The sequence below is a fragment of the Enhydra lutris genome, unplaced genomic scaffold (genome assembly GCF_002288905.1).
Source record: "Enhydra lutris kenyoni isolate GAN:26980312 unplaced genomic scaffold, ASM228890v2 scaffoldscaffold58, whole genome shotgun sequence".
In the NCBI taxonomy this organism is placed as follows: domain Eukaryota; kingdom Metazoa; phylum Chordata; class Mammalia; order Carnivora; family Mustelidae; genus Enhydra; species Enhydra lutris.
Window position 1 is genome coordinate 19548338 of NW_019154142.1, and position 26139 is coordinate 19574476.

Genomic DNA, 26139 nt, shown 5'->3' on the forward strand with positions numbered 1-26139 from the left:
GGAGAGCTCTTCAGCCACGAGATAAAATCCAGTTAGACAGATAAAACCAATAACAAAAGCAGTTATAATATGATAATTATGTCAGGCCATGTTGCAAATTCTTTACATCAATTCTTTACACCAAATTCTTTACATCAATTATTAACTAATCTGACTCTCTTGATTAATAAATTTCCATACATTTAGAACTTGAAATTAGGTCAGGTAACTTGCCTAAGTTCATACTAATTGTAAACGAACTTTAAAGCTAGGGCTTTAAATCAATGTGCTATAGGTTATGGCTCTGAATTTCACATGTATGACAAAATGAAGCTTGCCCTTCTTTTGTTTTTGTTTTTAAGATTTTATTTATTTACTTATTTTAGAGAAAGAGAGAGAGCTCAAGGGCAATTTGGGAAGAGGAGCAGAAGGGAGGGAGGAGGAAAGGATCTCAAGGAGACTCCGCACTGAGCCGGGAGCCCTATGTAGGGCTGGATTCCACAACCCTGAGCTGAAAGCAAGAGTCAGATGCCAAATTGACTGAGCCACCCAGGCACCCCAAAGCTTGTCCTAATAATACTGTATTTAATGTCCAAAACCACAAATTGTTCACAATAAATGAGGAACTGTGATGTCATTATAATAATTTTGCTGAACAGTGATAATATTGATAGTAATTTTGATAGTTATATTGATAGTAATAATTAACCAAATAATAATTTTATAACTTACAAAATGCAAACCTTGAATTATTTCTCGAGACACTCACAGAGGGGAAATAGAAGCAGGGACATGAGAGACCACATATCCCCCAAGTGTCAGGAAATCGGAGTGCAGAGAAATCACTGATGGACAAAGAGAGTCATTGTGCATTCTAAATTTCCAGTGAAAGTCCTCATGTGACCCAGGCTATTATTTCTGACCCACAAATGTCTGTGCGATTGCCTGTTATGCACATAGGCTTGTACTTATTTATAGTAAATGTTCACTTTACTTGAAAAATAAAACAAACAAAGTATCATGTTGAGTTTTGTCTCTATCAATAGCTGGCTGAAGACCTGGGATATTATTTAATCAATATGGGCTTCAGTTTCATTATCTATATCAATACCTGTTTTATTGGTGTCATAGAGTTGTTTGACTGACAGATAATATGTTGTCACTAACACTGAAGATTTTATGTTCCTGATAAGGTGATGAAGATAGTAAAGGGCAAGTTTGCTGATGTTTCTTCAACTTCGAATCCAGACAGGAACAAAAAGCTTGTAAAACTAGCCATGTAGCTGTTGCCTATTTGTTTTTCGTAAGATCGAAAAACAAATAAAATGCTTGCAATCAGTGGGTCTAAAAGGAAGAAAATAAAGGTTTACACACAATATGCCTTGGAGAGTCCAGGGACATTCACGGTGCATTTAGTTTGACTGGAAATACCCTTTGACAAGAAAAGCAATAAACATGGTCACTTTCACATGGTTTTCTTTGTTTTTACTTTAAAAGTCCTCTCTAAACTATAAATTATTAAAGGTATTATTTAAGAAGAGATTGCTATTTACATTTTTAGAAGTACTTATGAGTTTATAACATTGATTTCTTCCTTGTTTTAATTTAAAAAATTTATTCTTGTATAGTATTAATACTTATGTCTTTATAGCATACTAGCTCCACTTAATTGCATGTTATTTTCTGAACCACTGTTTTGGATATTCAAAACGATTTTATAAGGAACAATGATGAGACAATAGAGGAAAATGTTTATCAATTATATGATTTCAAATTATGCCCTCCTTCTCAATGAGTGATCAGAAGACTTCTCTAGGGGCACCTGGATGGCTCAGTCGGTTAAGTGGCTGTCTTCAGCTCAGGTCATGATCCCAGGGTCTTGGGATCGAACCCCACATCAGGCTCCCTGCTCAGAGAGAAGCTTGCTTCTCCCTCTCCCTCTGCCTTCTGCTCTGCCAACTTGTACTCTTTCTCTCTCTGTCAAATAAATAAATAAAATATTAAAAAAAAAGAACCCTCTATTTTTTGATACTGTCTCTCCTTATACCATTTATGGGATTACCTTATAATAAATTCATGCTTATGTTAATGCTTGTGTAGCTTATCCTCATACTTTGCACACCTCATTTACCACTTATTCTTTTTTTTTTACATTATATTTATTCATTTATTTTAGATAGAGTGTCCACAAGCAGGGAGCAGGGGAAGGAGCAGAGGGAGAGGGACAAGCAGACTGTGCTGTGCACAGAGTCCCACACAGGATCCCATAACCCCAAGATCATGACCTGAGCTGAAATCAAGAGTCCCACACTTAACCAACAGAGCCACCCAAGTGCCCCTGAGTTTATGATTTAAAGTGCTGTATTATAGGGCATCTGGATGGTTCAGTCGGCTAAGTGTCTTCTTAGGCTCAGGTCATGATCCTGGGGTCCTGGAATCAAGTCCCACATTGAGCTCCCTGCTCCGCAGGGTCTACTTCTCCCTCTGCCCCTCCTCCCATTCGTTCTCTCCATCTCTCTCTCTCTCTCTCTCTCTCTCTCTCTCAAGTGTTGTATTACAAATGTTTTCAAGTTAGTGCAGGTGATCAAAACTATTCACACTTTTAGCACAACTGTTTTAATTTAGCTTCTATTTGGGCCAATTTTCAAAATTCTTTATAATATAAACTTACAATTTCATAGGCATAGTAGCATTTCATATCACAGGAACAAAGTTCTATTTGCTAAGTAAAATAAATTTTTGGAGCAGAATTATTCCATTGAGAAAAAAAATGGATTTAATGTATTTCTTGTATTTCCTACACTGTGAGTTAGTTATCCTGTGAAATTATTGTGGCATTGTGCTCAGCTATTGTCTCACATGGTACATCTGCTCAACCACCCTACAGAAACTGCGCTTGTGAAAGTCGGACGTGCCTGACACACTATTCTGTATTCAAGTGGGACACAGGCTTTACAAGTGATGAAAAGGAAATACTTTAATGATGGAGCCACTACTTTCCTCTACCTGTGGGTGGAAGTAAAACATTTGTTTTGAATCACCAGTTGTCTACTTCACATATGGGCATGTATTTCTGTGTTGTTTTTTCCCCCAATTTACTTCTACAAGTTTTGACTGAGATGACATATTTCATTATATCGTGTTGCTTCCCCCTGATGCTTCTTGATTGACTCCACTTAAGTGTGAAATATTTTTAAAAAATACACATCATTGCCTTCTAAGTTTTTGTTTGCTTATCTGTTTACTGTAATAGGCAGTTATGGGTCTTTTGGGGACCATGAAACTCCATGTTTGAGTCTGGCTCTCTTCTTTCTTTAATCATGCTCTGCTGTACATCTTCTGGTTTTTGTTGAATGACACATACTTCTTAAAATTAGACGGTATTGTCAGATTAAAGGAGGAAACTACCTTTTTCTTCAATATGCTGATGTCTCAAGTGATTACAAAGCATTCTTCAAGTTTAGAATACTACATATTTTTTTTTATACTGAGCAGGAATGCTAAACTTCCCAGGGCAGTGTTCCCTTTCAAAGGAAATGCTTTCAATCCTTGAGCCTAGGAAGAGAGTTTAACAGGAGGAGGCAAAAACAAACAAATAAATAAATAATTTAAAAATAATAATAATAAAGTAAAGGAGGAAAGTGTGTCTATAGACCTTTGGGGAAAGACTTCCAGGCACCACTCACACTAAACTGGAAATGGTGCATGTCATATAATAGTCACTCAATAAATATTTAATGAATGAGGAAGGCTATAAAACCTTTCTATCACATGGAACAAAGTATATGTGGTCAAAAAACTTCTTGTAAAAGTTGTTTTGAAGAAGACCCTAGGAGAGCTTATTTGCAATAAAATCTAAGCCAGCTTCTGAATTTCCAGCATTTGCACAGATTTGTGCACGGTCACTGAGGTAGAGAACTGACTGGGGCAGGGAGAATAGTCAGGGATACCACAGTCTGAATAGCAAATGCATGTAATTTAAACACTTAACTCTAAATGAGTTTAAACAGATTCTAAAGACATGGTGATTTGCAAATGAGTCTGGGGCAAAAATATGCTACATGACATGTGGCCAATTTAGGGACAGCATGGGAACTGGCTTTATAGAATTAGGAGAAAGAAGAGGACATTGGCTACACGAGTAAATTAGTACCTAGTCACATATGGCTTGTTTATGCAAAAGACAGTGATATACGCTAATGACACCGCACTACTCACGGCCAACATGGATAAGGATACTCTTTACCTCTAACTTTCCTCTACACAAAGCTCCTGGCAGAAACTACTGACAATCAGCATGGGCCTGTGACTTGAAACCAGTTAGTCATCTCTGACCTACTTATTCAACAAGGAGAATAGTTTGGAGTTAACAATAAAAAAAAAGATTTGTAGTTATTTCTATATTCTGTGATTAAGTTTATGATTATTTTGTGTGGGGGTGTACTTAATTTAGAGGTTCTGTTCACCAGGTATCATTCATTCTGTATCATTAGTCATAAGTTCTACGATTTTAAGTGAAAGATTTTTGTAGCCTACCAAAAATTATTTCAGGAGCTGTAAGCAGAAGTTATTGAATGGGAGTGAATCTGATCAACAATTTAAATCATTACCTTTCTGTACAGGTTGTATTGAAGGTAACAAATAGAATATTTTTTCAATATTAAAGTATTCTTTGATTTCCTCCCTTACCACTTAGATATATTTTATCGAAAACTCCCATCTCCTTATTTGAGAGGGCGCTTCAGCACCCCACACTGGAGGGGACAGATAGCTGAGCTCAGAGCAAAGCATTAGCATGAAAACCAAGCTTTGTGGAGAGAGGATTTACTAAATTCTTAATAAATTCTTGTAGTCCCCAGTTAATGTGTCACGGCCAAACCTGGAAGAACAGACGGTATCTTGCAAAGTGAGGGAAGGTACACCTTTCTGCCAGCAAAGCTGAATCTGAGGCTAGACTAAAAGAAGAAAGACATGAAAGGATAAAAGAGCAACACATGCTTTCTGTTCCCAGGCATGGTGAAAAAAAGCATTGTAAATAAATAATACTGTAGGGTTCTTCTTCATTTTTTCCTCTCATATGGGGACTGATCTTGAGGAAAGAGAGGGGTTTTCTTTAAACTCATACTGGTTATATGGCAAAGCCTGAATGAAGGTAGATGGTATTTTGCTGACTCTGTTCCCATTTATGACTCTGGAATGAAGTGCCCAACATCTTGAGGCACAGCCTCGCTGGAGTATCCTTACTGGAACAGTGTGATGAGCTGAAGGGTTTCTATTAATACTCCCTCAGCTGTATGTGATGTACAGCACCCAAAAGTTCTCACATACTTGATGAGGGATAGAGAAGATGGTCTAAGGGACTGATGAGATGCTCCATCAAGTGACAAGGTAAGGTCTAGAGAATTGATACCAAAAGGGAGGATCATACAGATCAATCCTAAGAGTCAATAAACCTGGTCTCAGGATGAGTCAGACATACAAAAACTGGCCAGTGTCCCCTAAGAGTTTTCCTGAGATTTGAGAAAGTAATTTTACTTGTTCAATTCTTTGTTAGTTCAGTCATGTACTATATGTATCATATTACCCAGATATCTTTTTTGGGTAATTGTTTAATACCAAAAGAGCATAGGTGATACATATATATATAAATATATATTTTTATATCTATAAAATAAATGAGATATAACTTTATTGTACAAACATAAAGAAGACAAGTACTTGTATAAAAATGGAGAATCATTTGTGCAGTAAAGTGGTAAAGAATATGGGTCTTAGCAATCAAAAAGTAGATACAATGTTTGCAATGTATTGATATTAGCATTATCAATTAAGATATCACTGTAAGGATTTAGTTACTCCCTGATGAAATTCTACATATTTGAAGAAAATAATTTCTTGCAGGTTCTATAAATAAAAGGAGATATGGTCAATGATAAGAAATTTCAGAAATGAACCTATGTATTAATGAATAGTTTTAAAATCAAGTCTGGGAGACCACTTTGCCCACTAAATGTCACAAATGAAAAACTTATGGACTATAACATGTGAGAAACTAGTTCACCACTATTCTCAGTAAATATAACATGTGGAAATCGATTTTAAAATTTAAGAAAAATTCTTTGAAAACGAATCTAACGTACACTGGGTATGACATCCTGAAATGTCCTTTTTTTCTTTAAAGACTTATTTATTTTAGAGAGAGAAAGACAGAATGTACAGGGGGTGGGGCAGAGGGAGAGAACCTTCAAGCATACTTCCTGATGCTTGTAGAGCCCGACACAGTATTTGATGTGGGGCTCGATGTGGGGTTCAATCTCATAACCCATGAGATCACGACCTGAGCCAAAACTAAATGTCTGATGCTTGACTGACTGAGCCACCCAGGTGCCCTATTGAAACGTCCTTTCTTGATGGTCTTAGGGGAGATACGATTTAGTCTTTAGCATAGCTAAAGATATGAGAGAAAACTACAGATATTGCAAAATAACTTCTTCCATGATTCTTAAAATTTTTTAAATATAATTCTTTTTTTTTAAATATAATTCTTTATAGATATTTATGGATACCTTTTTCACATCCACTCATTCTAACAGGCATACTTATACACAAATCTATTAAACATGGCTAATAATTATAGGGAAAGTCCTCATGATTAATTTTTTGAATATGGCTTCTTTTTTATCTCACACATGTTCAGTCTAGATATTAAGTTATTGGTTAGTTTTTTTTTATATAGAAGACAATTATTAATTCAAATTCACAAATATATTATTTTTTCTTACATCTGAGGGCATTATACAAAATTTGATGTTAATCCTTGATGTATGCTTGTATCAAGATATTACATCACTATTTTCTACTCCTATTTGAGCAGAAAAAGAAGAAAACTCATGCACTTTATAAATGCACTAGTCTTTGTGATATCAAATAGTAGTGACTTCTGGTAAGATTTTTAAATAATTAATATAGCCTCTTAGCTGAACAACTTATGCCTTTACCTACTTTTTTTTTTTCAAGAACCACAAAGCAATATACAGTCCTTTGTAAGCAAACATTCTAAACAATGTAACTCCTTTGTGAAATGGGAAGGTAATAAAACAAGTCTTTACTTCATAAAGGGAGGGAACAAGGCAAACGCAATATGGAATAAATCAGGAGCGATAGACTCCCGTTTAAAATTTGTGTTTTGGAATATAAAAATGCCCAACAGTAGATCATAATTAAATCTTCAAATTCTTTAAGGTAGCTCACTTTCAGAATTTAAAATGAGTTTCATTTTTTAGTTAAAAAAAAAAAGGACCTCTCAATTCACTTTATTATCACTTTGATGTGCAAAAATTACAGAGGAACTTTCAGGAAGACTTCAAGACTATGCTGTTTTCAAAACAATAATTCTCACTCCTACTCTTCCTTGAAATGAGGCTGTCCTGACAGCCTCTGTGGGTGGAGTGAGGAAGCGATATCTCATGTAGCCATGTAACATTTCAGGTAAAGAGAGGACTTACAGAAAACATCACGTTCAAGAGAAAAGTAGATCTACACAAAGGAACTGACATTTTTCAGATATTATATTTTTCAAGTCACCTTTGTTTTTCTACCTACACGCCTCTCCTGAAGCATTGTGTGAGCTTTTCTTTGCCAAAGGCTAAATTGGGTTGCGAGAAAATGGAGACAAAGATTGGCTTCTTGAACTTGCGCCAGTTTGCCGGCATGTCTATGCACGAGAGATGGCAGCTCTGCTGTCAGAAGAGGCAAGTTCTGTGTCTCCATCTCAGTCTGGTCACATTCTTTGTCCTTTGGTGTGGGTTAGAGTAACTCAAAATAGGAGAGGCAAGGGTGGGGATAAACCTTTCAATGCATACGCCTGGATTTTTCAAAATGCTGTGACTAGTTTCATTCCTTTAAGAACAATAGTCTGGGCTAACTCTTACAGAAAATAATTTTGAGGCCCTTGGGATGGAGCACCAATAATATATAGGAGGAAGGATTAGGAGGGATAAAAATCTGCATTTATAAGGTGAATTTTTTCTTTAAGAAAAAGTGGTATTTTCATAATATAAGCACATATTTTTCTGCTCTACTATAACACTCATAAATAATCAGCCACCTTTTCCTTCATAAAAGATCAAATGAATCTAAAACATTTATTTTCTTTAAAAAAAAAAAAAAAAAAAGTATGCTCTTACAATCCCTATTTTACAGATGAGGAAATCAAGGGTCGGAGAGGTGAAGTGTCTTTCCAGGGTCACGCAGATCATAAATGTTGGAGTCGGATTTCAAACCCTAGCAGTCTGTCTCCAGATACACAATTAACCACTTCGCTGTGCAAGCTAAATAATTAAGAATTCTGGGAGTGACATGAAGCCAAAGGAAAACTGATACACAGCAAATAAATGTCTTTATGTGGTTAAAGGCTGTGGATTTGAGGAGAAAAGTCACCTTGGGAAGAGTGGCTGTTGGAGTTTACAGTTTTCAAGTCCGGGAAGGCCCAGCTGATGGCTGCCTAGTCTAGGCTGTGGAAAGGGTTGCCACAGAACAGATGTGGGCCTGGACATTGTCTGGGGGTGTTTGATGAATCTCACACATGATTTTTGAATTCACAGTGAGATGAAAACTGGATAAGAATGTGCCTACAAAGGAGGAGAGTAGGACATGGTAAGCCATATGGTATGGCCCTAAAACAGAGGTTTTATTCTAGGAAAGTGAACTCATAATAATTCAGAAGTGACTAAGGGAGATTTAACTTATTTTATGGGAAGTGGATCACAGCCATCAGAAGTAACCTTTAGTTTAAATGGAAAGATAGGGTATGCACGTGAAGAACCAAATGCTGTTAATCTGTAAATGGCCCCGGGATTTTGACACTAACTGGAACAGATTTCTCTTTGGAGAGAAAATGCATGAAAATTGATGTGGAAATTAAAGAAATGGAAACAAAAACAAAAATACCCTCTCCTTTTAAACTCACCCCTTAACACGTGTTCTTAGTGGTACAGCCACATAGAGATGATGGAATGGCAGTAACCATCCTAACTACAAGCTCACAGGCCTGTCCTTAAATTAATGCTATTTTCCACAGGCCTCCACCTCTGTAATCAAGAACACATTTATGGAATTGATTGAAATAAACAGTCACGCTCTGAAATGTGTCCCCAAATTATCGTAAATAGTAAATGTAACCACAAAGTACGAAGGAAATCACCTTGCTCAAGAACTAGATGGTGTTTACAGATAAACCTCTGAAATGCAAAAGATACCCTGAGTTTGGATGAGTGTATCTTCTTTTTAATATTGTATTTAAAAAAAAGAAAAAGAAAAGGCATATTTTTTTTTCTCTGCTTCAGGGAACTCTCATAGTTTTATTGTCTATATTTTTAGTGGTGCTCCCAAACTGCTCACACTGCTGTAGTGTCTGGCATTGGGGACAGAAAAGCAATGTACCGTGGTCAAGAGGAAGTATCATGGCAGTTTCACTTTGAGCAGGCTCTTTGCCCAAAGTCCTAATTCAAGTGATGCTAAAGAGCTCTCTAGAGGTTGTAAAGAAAGGCAATTGCAAATGTGTAGCCCACAAAATCACTTTTATTTGCTTTGAAGTGTACTTACTAAAGGTTTTTCATTCTACTGTTCTTTATTGTTAGGTACCCAGTCTCTACAAAGTGGGTAAAACAACATGCTGTAGTAGTCGGTCAAGGGGCCAATTGCAAAAATGATAGGTAATTTTATTACTTTCTTGAGAAATGTTCTCTAAGTGCAAGAAAACCACACTGTACTGGTGTAAAAAAAAAAATCTCATTTTCTCATTTCTAATAGAAGAATTATAATTTATATGTGGTCCACGATAAATGAATACCACTGTGCTCGTCGTGTTCCTAGGTGGAAGTGCTTAGCACAGTGGAGGTGATGTCAGTTTTGTTCATACTTTAGTTTGCATCTCATTTAACATTGACTTCTTTAGAAGTACCTGCCTTTGGCTCTTTGTCTGTTTCACTTCATAATATAATTTCATTGTGAAAATTATATTAAAGCATTTTAAGATATTCAAGGTAAATTCTCCTATATTCTTACTGTAATTCTCTGTAATATGTTCTACTTTTTGATGACTATGGGTGTGCCCATTTTTTTACATTAAGTGTAGCAGTATCATAGATAGGCTTTACACTTTACCAAGATTTTTTTCTCCTCGCACCTATCACTCCCCATTATAGATACCCATTTAATCCCAATATCATTGATTAAGTAAACCATCTGTTCTCCATTGCTTTAAAAAATCACTTTGTTGTGTATTATATTTCTGTAAATATCTAGACTTATTTATGGACTTCCAATTCTTTTTTTCTTACTGGTTTATCTTTTTAACTTGTTTTTAAATATAATAACATAGTTTTTTAACACAAAAACAAAATGGTAACTCTTACTATCTCCTTTATGCTGTTTATATTTATTATAAAATATCTGTAATAAGCACAAAAATAGAGTATAGTAAAACAAAACACATGCATCAACAACTCAGATATATTTTACCATCTTCTTTTTTATAGCTTTCTTATCTATTCTTTGCAGATTTTTCTTGCATCCTATCTAATTGATTAATCATATTTTCTCTATTGCATTTTCCAATTCATTTTCAAGTTATTTATTCTACTTACATTATTTTAAGAGACTATACAATTGACTTGCAATCTGAAGTTCATCAAGGTCACTCTCCCCTTTGAAACAGTTAAGGACATTAGAAGACTTCACTTCTGATCTTGGTCTTCTATATTTCATGGGATTTTCTTGTAATATTTTTGTTCCATCTGGTTTTTAATTCTGTGCCCTAAATTAGTCTTTAATTAATATTGAGTAAAACTAAAGTGCTCACTTAGCATCTATCCATATGTTTTTCAAGTTTATTAAAATGTTTTCCTCCCTTCTGGGTGGCCTTTCCTTCTTGTTGAAATCTACTGTAGAAGTTGTGAGAGTGATGACCCAGTGATGGTAAAATCTCTAGCCTTTGTCTGAAAGGATATCGGCCTCGCCATTACTCTTGAATGCTAGGATAAGTAAGTATGGAGTTTTCTACTTGTTATTATTTTCTTTCAGGCAGACTCTCTTTGGATGCAAGACGCTATACTTTCTCCTCCTTGCTGCCACTATCCTCCTTCCTGGTGGCTGCTTCTAGGCTGTTACTACAATTATGCTGGTCTTGCTCATGTGTCTCCTTTTCACAAAGGTTTCCCTGGGCCTGCTTGCCTTCCCCTTCCCTCATTTTATATGATGTTTTATTATTTATCATTATCTGATATTACATGAATAGTGCCTGTCTCTTCCATTTCAAAGTCAAAGTCCTGGGAACAAGCACTTTACTACATTCAGAGCTGTATCACCAGTGATAGTATAGAACCTGGCATATGGAAGGTGCCCAAAATATGCTATTCAAAGAATTTATAAAATTTAGGTGGATTTTGTACTACACCTTTAAATTCTTCTAGAATAATAATTATCAGTTCTGGTTGCTCTTTAGGATCAATAGGGGATCTTTAAAAAGGTACCAAAATACTACCCACCCTGAGGACTCAGGTTCATTTGGTCTGGTGTAGTGGCAAAACATTAGAATTTTTAAGAAGCTACACAGTAAATTCTAATATAGAGTGGAGGACCCCTGAGGACTCCATTTCTCCTTCAGTTTGCTTCTCTCAACAGAGTACAGTACAATTAATTAGATTCCAATTTATCATATTTAAAACACATTCCATTACTGGTTTTGCAGTTTGCATCCAGTCATTTGGACTATAGCTTCAGAATAAAATAATAATCATTCCCAATACAAGACTCTTATTTTCCTCTCCCACACACAAATAGACACACTGAGGACCTTCACAGTGTTGTCACTTTTCACTCTGCCCATCCTTTCAAATGCTTTGCTTTTTTTTTTTTTTTTTGATGCTATCTAAAGACTTTTAATTCTATATAAAATATAATAGTGTATATGACAAACAGTTCCGGGGGGTTACTTAACCATTTGGTAGCTTCTCCTTGCTTATAGAATTCCATGATTTTTTTTTTTTTTTTTTTTTGAGGAGTGAAGCTTCCAGCTTTAGTGGGTAAGTCCTTGTTAGCCTAAGATAATCACAACTTTAGTCCCCTTTGACATAAATTGTCTTATGAATGGTCATGTCATCCAGTTTTGGCCAATGAGTAATTAGGGGAAGGCAGTTATTATGTTTATAAGATATTTTTCCTGAAGAAAGGAAAAGATACATAAGGAAAATTACCTTTTAAACTTTTTTTTTTCCCTGCTTCTTCCTGTTCTTTAATAATATGATATCTGGTTCTATAGCAGACACCCTATGACTATAAGTTGACAACATGCTAACAATGACAAAATGGTGTAGTAGAAAGGACCAGCAAAAACTAATAGCAAAAGAAATAACACAAGCACAGCAAAGGAACCATGGGACCCTAACTTCTAGAGTTCTCATAAGATGAAAAACAAATGCCCTTTGTTTATTCTACTGTGATTTGGAATTTCTGTTATTTGCACTTCAATACAATCAAACTGGACACAAGTTTCACTTCAGTTTCAAAAATGCTTATTTAACACACTTTTTTTTTTCAAACTGCCATTCACACAACCAATTTCAATTTAACTCTATGTTGTAAGATACATCACTCATCACTGATGATATTCTTTTTCTTTTCTCTCCTGTTGAGATGAGAGCATTTTTTCCAGGAATGGTGTTGAAATTCCCTTTGAATCTTTGCATATATGTGCAAATAACCTCCCTTCATTTTAACAATACAATATTCTTGGACCCAGTCTTGTTGCTCAGAAATCTATAAATCAATTGTACTGCTTTACGGCTTTTAGTGTTGCAGATACAAAGCCCCATATTAATTTGATTCTCCTTTCCTTGCCCTGCATTTATACCAGGAGGTGCATGAGATTTCCTTTATCTTTCAGGAATTTTAAAGGCACTTTCAGAAGCCTTTGTGTTTTTGCTAATCCTCAGTGAACACTTTAAACCTGTAGATCTTGGTCTATCATCAGATCAGCAAATATGTCCTCTCCAGAAGGTTGTCTCCAGGAATTTCTTCTCTCTTTTTTTGAATATTTTTATGAGCAATCTCCTCAGTCTATCCTCCAATACTTTCAGTTTCTCTCTTATCATTGGATTTTGCTCAGTGTCATGAAATAACAAGTTTTGATCTTTTAGGCCACCATTTCAGTTCTCAATTGTGTTCATTTTCTTATTAAGCTTTTTTTTTTCTTATTAAGCTTTTTTATAAAAGTGTCCCAAAAGTCATTTTTTAAGTTAATATTTTAGTGATCTATTTAAATGTAATTACTATTTAATTACCTTTAATTTTAATCAATATTACTATTAATATACTAATTACTATATTTAATTACTATTGTTTTTGGTAAAGTTTTACCTTCTTCCCAACACTTATATTTCTTTTTTCTTTTTTCCAACACTTATATTTCAATAAGGTTACATATTCTGGGCTCAAGCTTGGTTTTCTTTTTTCTGAGTTTCTTCTGGTTATTTAGTTGATTATTTTTCCCTACCTGTGCCTGGTTTGACCAGACCAGGCTATAGTATCATTATCTAGTAATGGCAATAGGAATGATCAATGTCTTGTGGGCCAATGATGAGTAATTTGACAAATCATTTATTATCTGCTGATGTTAAAAGAGGGAGGTGTCTCTTCCCCCCAAATTTCAGCAAATGCAAACAGCATCACCCTGTCAACCCAAGGGCCGGGAGAGTGTGGTCATAGTCAATGAAGAACTCATGAGCACAATAGAGTCCAGCTTTCACCAGAGAAAATTTGTAGAACTCCAGAGGCTAGGTAAGGTACAGAGAGCTTTTAAGTAATGAATTAGTTCATGACTTATTTATGATATTTAGACTCCCCCATCCTTGCCAAAGAGACATTTGTTTTCTGCTTTATCAAGCCCTTAGGAAACAAGGTCTAAAAGGCACTTTCCAGGATGCATGTCCTTTCATTCTAAAGAGGCATTTAAGAAGGTGTTTGTTGGAAGATGGGGTGAGAAAGTTTCCCAGAATCCCATAGTTTAATATTCTTTCTTCTAAAACCCATTTTAAAGGACTTTGAAATATCATGTTTACACAGACCTTAGATAATTTGCATCATTACTGAGAAGGATAAGTGAACACAGAAAAAAAATTCTTAAAAACATGAACTTCAATTTAAATTCAAAATTTAAGATCAGAATTGTATTGGATATCATTCATATTATTGGGTACCATGTCAAGTATACTTTATGATATATGATTACATTGTGTAAGAAGGGAGCAGTTTTTTACCCAAATGTTGCATTATATGAATCAAATTAAAATGCTCATCTATAAAATATATGAAAAATAAATTATGTCTTTTGAGATTACTAGATCAATTTTATAGGAGTCATATATTCAAGTGACTAAAATTTGTTTTCTTATCTAAGAAACCCCAAACCTTCACATATCTATAAACTTTGTCATTTATAATTGAAGCCAGAATATGTGACCTTATTAAAATATAAGTGTTGGAAAAAAAAAAGAAATATAAGTGCTGGGAAGAAGGTAAAACTTTACCAAAAACAATAGTAATTAAATATAATAATTACTATATTAATAGTAGTATTGATTAAAATTAATGGTAATTAAATAGTAATTAAATTTAAATAGATCACTAAGATATTATCTTAAACTACAAACTGGGCAAAACTGACAAGCAATATGCAGCATACTGAATTTCCCTAACCTTGTGGTTCTCAAACATTAATGTATATCAGAATCATCTGGAAAGTATATTAAAACACAGATTACTAGGTGCTACCTACAGAGTTCCTGATTCAGTAGTTTTGTGTAGAGCCGGAGAATCTGCATTTTAAATAAATTTCCAGGTGATGCTAATTCTGCTGGTCCAGGACCACATTTGGGGAACCACTGTTGTCAGAAAAGGTATCTCTGATTCATTTTGAAAAGGCATTTAAATCCTTGAGAAAGCAATGGATGGCACATTTAGTTGCTCACATTATGTGCTACTACTTTGTCTCTTATTTTTTGTTTTTAACTTTTTTTTTTTTTAACCTTTTTAAGGGAAGAGGAGCAGCATGATTTCTCTGCTCTGTTTCCTTCTTAAGGTTTCAAACAGGAAATGCACACTGGTGGATTCTTGCATAGTTACAGGGTGAATGGTCAGCCTTGAAGACCTACGGCAGTGAACTTCAGTGCCAAAGATACACCATAAAGCTGTGTCACCCTTACCCCATGACATTCTGTGATGAGTGATCTGCAGAATAGATAAAAGCAGAGTTGCTGCTGTGTGGCACTCACTCTTATTACTGTAAATGATATCATGTGTTTGCATTTACTTTAAAGTTGATCAAATGTAAGAGGAGACAGCGTTGACAGATGCTGAGAAAGTATTAACCTCTCCTTTTATCTTTCTTGCTTATGTGTGTCTTGTACCATAAGACTTCTTGGATGGTTTTATTAGCTGATAGATGAAATGTTGTACAAAATATCCACATAAAAAATTCCATTGTTCGAAAGAATCATCTGTAATTCTATAAATGATTATAGTCAAACTGCTTGGTTCATGTATGGTAACACCAGACACTTTAATTAAATAAAATGGTTTTGTATGGAAGTTCATTGCTAAAAGAAAATTAATTTGTTTTGAATGAAAACTGAATTTATGTTAACTAATTGGCTCCAGCCATATATACAGCTAGTTTATGTTACATGCGATTTTCAAGAAATTTAACTCAGCTAATGTGTGTGAATTGAGATAACAGTTTTTCTTAAAACTTGGCATTAAAATTATTATCAAAGATTATTTTATTCTCTGTTTTCTATATATTTATTAAACTAAATGGGCATCATATAAACCAAGTGTTTGTAGCCTTTCCTTCAATCAGATCAAAGGATTCTGTTTCATCCTACAAACTTAGTTTAGGATCCCTTGGGAATGTATAAAGACACTCTCTATAATACTGAACATATTTATCAGGGTATAAACTTTATTTTATATTGAATTAAATGGGAAAACATTCTACAACTATAAACTGTTGCATCTGAATTTTTTTCATGTCACTATTACCTTGCAATTCCATTCTGAAGCCAGAAATAGGTAAGGCAAGAGAGGTTGGTGACTTGGCCTCTTTTGTAAAACAAAAGTAAAGAGAATTCCGAATTATCTTGAGAATATTTTATTTTTCCACTCCTTTTTCACCCATTTAGTATCAGGTGAGGCTGATGGGTCTGCCTTGGGAGCCATTGTTGAAGAAGAGAAGCTACCCTCTCACAGGAATTGAGGAGAACCATATGAAAAAAATGGAAAGACAGAAAGAATGGGGCAGATGCTAGAGGTATGATTAGCTAGTAAAAACTCCTGACATGGTCAAGCCAAAACAAGGAAACAAACAAGAAAAGAACACAAACAAAACCATATCAAGGGTTAAATCCACCACCAAATTTATCATGGAAAGCCAAGACAATACAATACCAAAGAAAACAGAAGGTACCTATGGAGTCTACCATCTCAAGGTCCCCATACCTCTATTTTTTAGAAAACAGACAAAAAGAAGAAGAGTTATAGAGCAATTATCCCAAATAATTGTTTAAATTAGCTAAATGGACTAAGAGTTAAGCCAAGAGTGGAAATTTACTGCTTTAGCTCTCTACCTAGTTTGGGAAGAGACATGATTAATTAACTCAGGGTGATGATACATCCTGGTATGGTCAACATGTTATGGAAATCAGGTGTATGCTTGTTATTTCAACATCAAGTCAGATTTATCATTTTTCCTATTTAGAAAAATATTTCTTTTTTTTAAACACTTCATTTATTTATTTATTTTAAGATTTTACTTATTTATTTGACAGAAAGAGGGATCGCAAGTAGGCAGAGAAAGGCAGGCAGAGAGAGAGGGAAAGCAGGCTCCCCGCTGAGCAGAGAGCCCAATGCAGGCCTCGATCCCAGGACCCTGGGATCATGACCTGAGCTGAAGGCAGAGCCTTAACCCACTGAGCCACTCAGGTGCCCAGAAAAACATTTCTAAAAGATAAGGAGTAGTATTACCCAGAGTTCATCAAACAAAACTGGGATGAATGTTTGATTTCCACTATAGTATCATTTAGTAGTAAGTAAGAGCCAAGTGCAGTGAATGGAATCCTTACTTTACCATATAGTTAACTCTTCATAACCCAACTCTTTTCTCTCAACACTTTCCAGGGACCTTGTAATGAAAACTTACTTTTCAAGGACAGCATATAGAGTCCTTATTGTTCTAAGTGTTCTGAGACAGCTCACTCCTGGTGTTGGGTGGTGGTGGGAAAAGCATCTGATGCTCCTCTCTGGACCCTGGACATCCCAATTAGTTGTGCAACAGCTCCTGTGGCAGCCTGGGAGATTCACAGATGTTCAAGTCAGTTGCCAGTGGAATCAATGCAAAACATGGTTTCTCTATAGCTTAGTTACTTACTTTGTATAGGAAATACAGCCTAAGTAGTCTGGTAGAGTATAGAGAATGCCATTTGTCATTTATTATATGGTGTAAATCTACAATTATTTCTTTAGTTATTTGGTAAAGTTTTTTTAATATGTAATAACCATTTCTGACCACCATGAATGAAAAAAATGCATGTTTAGTTAAGGAATTTTCATGTCTCAAAATATTTATTCATATTCTCTAGCCAATATGTAGGCTTTACAGATTTTACGAATCTCATTAAAAGTAAGAGACACAAATCATCTGAAAAAGATTCAGTAAACTTAATCATCATGTTAAAAAGACTGTATCAGGTGTATTTGTAAATTACTCAAATAACTAAGGTTTTTCATGTGGATCAAATGACTATTTAAAATCATTTCACTCATTTGATTTCAAGTTTTCTTGTGCATTTACAAATAATGAAGTGATTGTTTTTCATGCAGGTTCTATTAGCAGAAGAAAACCTTCTAAAGTAGTTAAATGATATCAGTTTTATCATAGTGTCATTAACGATTACAAATAGAAATTTAAAATATGGTTCATTTTTTCCATATATTTCATATAATTAAAGTAAACCTTGTTGGAATTTAATTCCATCAAAAAACAAAACATCTAGTGTTATTGTGAATGCCATCATATACTGAGTCAAATGTTTAAACATGGAAAATAATTTTTTGTTGTTTTGTGGCAATACTGTGAATTAAAAATTTGAGGAACATAATCATCTTAGAGAAACAAAGCACTAACTTAATATACTTATGGAACTTAGTTATAAATGTACTTAGTTGTGGTGCACATGTAAGTCATAACTGCATGAAAGCAGATACATTATATAAAATCAAATAAAATATAATTATGCCAAATAACACAATTTCTTGTCAAATTCATATCAAACAGAAAAAGAAAACGTTTTATTTTTTTTTATTTTTTTTAAAGATTTTATTTATTTATTTGTCAGAGAGAGAGAGAGAGGGAGAGAGAGCAAGCACAGGCAGACAGAATGGCAGGCAGAGGCAGAGGGAGAAGCAGGCTCCCTGCTGAGCAAGGAGCCCGCGATGTGGGACTCGATCCCAGGACGCTGGGATCATGACCTGAGCCGAAGGCAGCTGCTTAACCAACTGAGCCACCCAGGCGTCCCAAGAAAACGTTTTAAACTGGCAATATGCACTTTTAGTTTTTTCCCATTGCTTGTCATAAATTCAATTTTAGATTAAATTAATGAATGCTAGGGGCATTTGGGTGGCTCACTCAGTTAAGTGTCTGCCTTCAGCTCAGGTCATGATCTCAGGGTTTCTGGATCCAGCCCCGTGTTGGGTTCCCTGGTCGGCAGGGAGTCTGCTTCTCCTTCTCCCCCTGCTTCTCTCCCTGGATTCTGCTTTCTCCCCTATTCTTCTCAAATAAATAAATAAATAAATCTTTTTTTTTTTAAAGTAAATTAATAGATGCTAGCCAAATAATTTATTTTGACAACAAATTATTTTGCAACAGGATTCCTCTTTATGAAGGAATAATTATCCCCCAAATAAACAAGATAGTAGGAGGAAGAAGATGAATGGATGAAATTCTATATAACGCTTCTTCCGGAGTTCTGAACTTTGAGATTCTCATTCAGGACATAGGTGTAATATCTGGAATGTTCTGTGAGAAATTGGGTTTTGAGTAAGCTCAACCAGAAAGAGAGCTTAAGCCAGTCATGGGGAAGCCCAAGCCAGTTTAGTTCATTCCTGGAACTTAGAGCATAGAGCCATGCAGGTCTCCCGATTCTAAATGACCCAAAGTGTCACCACCTACATTTATATCCACATCATAATCATATACTGAAAAAATGTGTCTTTCATTCCCAGATGTTAGTGTTCTAAGCACAAAGGCAAAAGTTCATAGATAATCATAGCTAGAAAACAGTTTCCTTCTTATCTTACCATTTTGGAAGAATGATGAACAAACTGCACCCATAATTTCTGAAGCACATGAGTCACAAAATTAAACGGATAGCAGGATAGTATGGCAGATTTTATAAATCAATTTTTGGAGAAAAGCAATTCAACAACCTACAGAAAATGGGGTAGTAACTTTGTTCTATGGGTGTTGTAAACATAGTTCTGATACTGTTTTCTTATTGTGGTGCTGATGAATAAACAGGTTTTTGGTTTTCTCCGTCAATAGATTAGATGAATAATAAGGTGAATGTAGCTGTCAGACAAGTTTTTATTATACATAATATTATTGACCTTTCAGTTTGCTAACCACAGAGGATTTTGATTCAGATATACAGGAGGATAAAAGACATAGAAGAGCCTAGGAAGCCTATGTATGACTATACTGAATAGATATGAAAACAAAGAGTACATAAAGTTAACAGTAATTTGAAATCCTTTTTAAAGTTTTTTTTTTTTTTTCCAGGCACAGATTCAATCTATTTTCTCACCTAAAGCTCTTTATGTGAAACTACTTTATATGTAGAACTTCAGAATTTCAGATGTAAGATGACACCTCAGGTCAAATAATCACATCTCTACCATTACATGGAAAAAGAAAAGGCACAGGGGAATTATTTACTTTATATAAGATCACATATTTCTTAGTAAGGACAATTCTGGATCCAGAATCTGGCTCTTTTAAATCCCTATCCACCATATTTTTTACATCATTTAATGTATATTGCTATAATTACTTTTAGTAACTGTGTTAAGGTATAACATCAGAATGTTCATAAAAGTTACCTATGCAAAGTTGAAGTAAACAATGATTATATGCTACAAACCTTAACAAATGGTCCAGACCAACTTATTTTCTGTTGTTTTTTTATGATATTTAACTTCTAGATAAACATAGCTAGAAAATAGCTTTCTTCAAAAAGTTTTAGAAGAATGATGAACAACTGCATCATGTAATTTTTTTAATTATATGACTTACAAAAAATGAATGGATAGGAAGAAAGTTTAATCGATTTTATATATCATGTTTTGGGGAGAAATAATTAGTTAAAGTTTAAATAATACAATGATAGAGAACAATATTAATGTCTTCTGACTTTTCCTTTGAACCACTACCCCTGATTACTGTCCCCTCATGCTTTCTCTTCCCATAATTTCATATTAATGACTTCCCCAAACTATATCCACATACTTTGCTTTACATTTCACTCTAAGCCCTGCATAATATGATATTCATTCAGCAGTTAGCTTCCAATATCATGTTCCTTTTCCTAGTGCAATCTGTTCTTTTTCCTTTCTCAATATATTGTTGTTACTAGTTTGTCACAGTCTTTGAAAGAACATTCCGGTTTATTGTAGCCCTAAGTGATTAAGACATCCCTTAACATATGAACTCTAAGTGGTTCCATATATGATTCAAGATTGACAAAACTGAGATTCAGTAACAAATATCCCCAGGATTTTAGTATTTAACACAATAAACATTTTCTATGCATGCTGCATTTCTAATGCTGGTTAGAAGAAAGACAGTACACGAAATCACTGAAGACTGAGGTTGATAGAGGCTTCATCTCGACACAAGTTTCCACAGCCACTGAGGCAGAGAAGAAAGAATACAGTGAATTGTGTGCTGGTTTTTAAAAGCTTCCTTGTAGAAGTGACACATGCATTTCTAGTCTCACCTCACTGCCAAAATTAAAAACAAAGACCATCCCTAACTTCAAAGGGATATCTGCTGGGGAGTGCAAACCTCCTCTTTGCCTCCAGGGAAAATTAGAATGTTTATGATACAGGATGATGTTCTATGTACTCAAACCTTAAATCCCATTCTCACATTTTGTGGTAGGCAGGATTCTGAGATGACTCCAAGATTCCCATCAGTGCAATCTCCTTTCCTTGGGTGTGGGCGAAATCTGTAAATATGATATCACTCCCAAGATTAGGTTACATTAGATGGCAAAGGTGAAGGGATCTGGCAGATATAATTAAAGTTCCAAAGAAGCTGATTGTGAGTCAGTCAAAAGGGAGATTATCTTAGATGGGCCTGATTTATTCAAACGATAGTTCTGAAAATAGGGACTGGATCCTTCTTGAAACAGAGAATCTTTCTTTCTATCTTTGAAGAAACATGCTGCCATATTATAAGATGGCCTGAAGAAGGTGCTGGAGAGGGCTGTGTGACAAGGAACTGAGGGGCCTTTAAGAATGGGGAGAGGCTTCTAACTAATACTGAGCTTAAATTGCAGTTTAGGAAGATGCTAAGCTGAGAACCTAGGTAGACTCTGTGAGCCTCACATACCCTGTGAGATAGTAAATTTATGCTGTTTTAAGCCACTACATTTGTGGAAATTTATTATACAGTAATAGAAAAACAATACACATTTCCGTGTTCACTAAGAATCATTTAATAAATTATATATTTATGAGTATTTTTAATGTATATAATATATAGAGAGAGATAGATTGCCTATTCCTCACTCCCCACATATTAATGTGTGCCCATTATGAGCCAGAAATAGAGACATTGGTAATATACTAGTAAATACATTAAGGGTTTAAAATTTTTGTAATAGAGATGATAAATAAATACATGGTTAGTAAAAACCTCATTTTATAAATGCAATCTTTCATAAAGTAGAAAGTGATCCATCTATTCATTTATTCCATTAATAAATTCCAAGTGACTACAATGTTCCGGATGTGGGGAGCTTCATAGAATAGGTGATATATGAGATTGCCTTTAAAAGGGATTTGTTTGTGTCTGACCAGTTATTTTAAAAATGGTAAAAAACAAAAACAAAACAAAAAACATATCCTGACATATACACAAATAATGCAAGCCCTTTAAGAGTAAAGGCCAAAGTAAATTCCTTATATTCTAAGGATGAAAAATGCCAAAATCTAAGTGGAAAATGGAATAATGGTCACAAGGCAGGGACCACTTTTAATCTCAATCCATCAGTGAGTTTGATGGTATTCTATCTGAACTGAGGACGGCAAAGAAATTTGAAGGAATTTTTTTTCTAATGCTCTAGTAATATATGGGCTTCTTTATTAATATACTAAATAATAGGACAACACATTTAAAGTACAGGCAAGTTAAAGTTAAATTTTATTTTTTAATGACATTGCAATGTGAAGGCTATTGGTCTTAATTTGACTTGGAATGTTAAACTTTGAGGTGGCCCTTATCTTACCTCCTTCCACATATTCTTAAGAAATATGAGGGGTGCCTGGGTGGCTCAGTGGATTAAAGCCTCTGCCTTCAGCTCAGGTCATGATCCCAGGGTCCTGGGATCGAGTCCCGCATCGGGCTCTCTGCTCAGCAGGGAGCCTGCTTCCTCCTCTCTCTTCTCTCTGCCTGCCTCTCTGCCTACTTGTGATCTCTGTCTGTCAAATAAATAAATAAAAAATCTTAAAAAAAAAAAAAGAGATTAACTTTAGAGGGGAAAAGAGGTCAATTACTAACTCTACTATTTAGCATTTAATATTGTAAAATTAGTTTTACATTTTAAATGATCTCCAAATTCTATTTTTAATTTTGAACATCTGAAAAAAAATCTATGTATGTAAAAATGAAACAAAATCTTTCTTATTAATATAAGTATATATTTTCCATTTTGCAGGGCAAGTGTAGTGTGTGGCTTTCCACAGGAATAGCGTAAATCAGACTGAAGAATGGCTTCTAATCTGCTAAAATGTCAACCTCATAGAAAAATCATCTTAATATTATAATATAAAATTTAAACTTTTTGATTAAATTTTTCTCATCTGTTAGTCAAAGTTGGAATTTAGTTTTTCATTTAGAGTCTTTATATGGATTTTGAGCTAAGTAAAATTTGCTAAATTAAAGATATTATATTTAAATTAAAATTGCACCCATATTATAAGAGTCAGCTGAAGCATTAGCTGTACCTCACAGTCATTTCACTTAGTTTTATTATAGTTAAAAAATGCAATAAATGCCATACAATTTCTAAGAAGTAGCATGAATTGAAAGTCATTTGTGGGCATAATATTATTCTCTTTCATTTTCAAAAGAAACCCCAATCTCTAGATCATAGCTTGAAAAATGCAGTCATGAATATGCCAACATCGGCTTTATTCCTCCCCCAAAGAAAGAAAAGATAATCTTAAAAAGGAGTGCCATTCAATCCCTACTGACTGCACATTTTATGATGTCTCACAAAAAAATGTCTACTTTGGTACAAGATCTTGTATCCTGGCAGAGTTTGTGCCAGCACCATCCCCTTAATCAAATGAATGTGTTTTCCCTTTTTTTTTTTTTTAAGATTTTATTTATTTATTTATTTATTTATTTGACAGCGATATAGCAAGAGAGGGAACACAAGCAGAGGGAGCTGCAGAGGGAGAGAGAGAGGCAGGCTTCCCACCAAGCAGGGAGCCCGATGTAGGGCTCAATCCTAGGACCCTGAGATCATGACCTGAGCCGAAGGCAGACGCTTAACAACTGAACCACCCAGCCGCCTCATGAATATGTTTTTCTATTCTAAGAGCAAATCTCAGTAGTTCAGAACTTTTGACTTTTCACCATTACCTCTAAAATGTTAAAAGTCAAAGAAGTGTCAGAGTGAACAGAATAGTGAGACTGTAAAGTTCAGCAATTCCTCAAATATATTCTTTAGCATGTGACTAGTATTTTCTATATTATGAAAGGTATGTCATGTGACAGGACAGCAACACTGACAGGAATTTGAGGTTAAAATTTGCAAAATACAAAGTTTATTTATGGAGAAATTATACTAACATTCTTTAGTGGATATGATTTTACATAATTTTACACTGAACCACCGCCATGTTTTGCAGAATAATTTTGGCCAATGATTAATATGAATCAATGCATAGCTACCCAGGTTATGATATGAGTTTACTCAAGCTCTATTTCATATTATTTTTGCTTCTAATTTGCTGCAGGTACATATATTATTTCTTTCTCTAACAATGATTCTTCATTAACTCATTCATGTATGTATGTATCCATGCATAAGTCACTTATCTATCCATAATTTTTTTTTTTTTTGCTTTGATATCTAACTATATGCAGGACACTGTTCCCAGGTGCTAAAGAATCCTAACAGAATTCTAAGTCTAGTAAACAGCAGTCACAGGAGTGTGGACAGAGAACCACTATCTCAGGCCTATGATTCCAAGACACCTTTATCTATTAATTATGAAGAAGAGGCTAAGTTGAAGTTTCAGTTTGATAAACCAACTTGAAGCCCTTATGCTACTGGCCAACAGAGTGCAGTGTTTTCTTTTTTGTTCTTGGACTCTTTGATCTTGTTATAGATTGTGATATTTGGGGACCCAATTGAGTCCAATGTAGAGTTGTTTCACTAAAGGCCAAATATAAAGTATTACTTGCCCTCTTTATTACCCCCAAACTATCACTGTGGTCATTGGAATAATAGTAGTTGGTGTGAAGAATTCACGGAAAGGTGAAGATTCTCAGAAAAAAAAAAAAAAAAAAACCAACAGGCTCTCCTTTGAATCTGTCTCTGACACCATGTAAATGGAGGGCTCCAATGTGAAATGATAGGCTTACCAGGATATTCACTAATGATTTTAAATTAAAATCAAATAAATCTTGCATTAGAAAAGGCAATTTCTGTGAATATGATAGCTAAATTAACTTATTTCCCAGGTTGAGGAGTTCTGACAAACAACTGCAATGCTATGATAATGAGTTTGACAGATAAACAATACTGTGAAATGAAGCAAGTCATATTTTTTTTAAGTATCATAATAACTAATGCTTTAATATAGTACAGATTTTAATGCATCATAAAAGAAATTATGTGATAATATATTTCGCTAAAGAGTTTAGCAGTGGGAGTAAAACTCAATTAAGGCCAGACTCATTAACACTTAATTTCATTTGGGCCTTTATTGCTTGTAATTGTACAGTTTCTTAACTTTATCCCTCACTCTCACTCATAATTCTAGTGAGCCTTATATCTATCATGGAAGACAGTACTTCCTGTGAAACTCCTATAGATAAATTTTTATTTATGAAGAGACACAAGTTCGTTGTTGTTGTTTTTAAGCTGACATTCCCTGATTTAAGAGACTGTGAATTGGTAAGAAATCAGATCCTTGGAATTGTTCCAAATGATTTGAGAAAATCATTATTCCAAGTGATTTGAGACAATAAAGGAAAATGTAATTTTGACATCTATCAGTAGATTCATGTACATGGTATAAATAACTCCTACAATTTTGAAATAGATAAATACCACTGGATTTAAGCCAAATCCAGATTTGTCAGACACATTTAAGTAGTCTGACATTCCTTTGTAACTAGTAATTTGAAAGTTGGGAATATTATAATATTTATTTGAAAAATAAAACATTATAACAATATATGTGTTGATTTTTCTCAAGACAAAGCAAGTATTGCTCTAAGATCCCAGTATTTTGCTGGAGAAAATTTGATGTCCAATATGCTATAGGTAAGTAAAGAAAAATTTATTATTCATAATTTTATTAAACTTTTATAATTATTATATATAAGCACAAAAAAAGTTCAGAGTTTAACATTACAAACATCCACATAAATGCTGCCTAAATGTTAAAATTTTACCTCCATAACTTCAAAATTATTTTTATTTATTTTTTTTTTAAAGATTTTATTTATTTGACAGACAAAAATCACAGGTAGGCAGAGAGGCAGGCAGAGAGAGAGGAAGGGAAGCAGGCTCCCTGCTGAGCAGA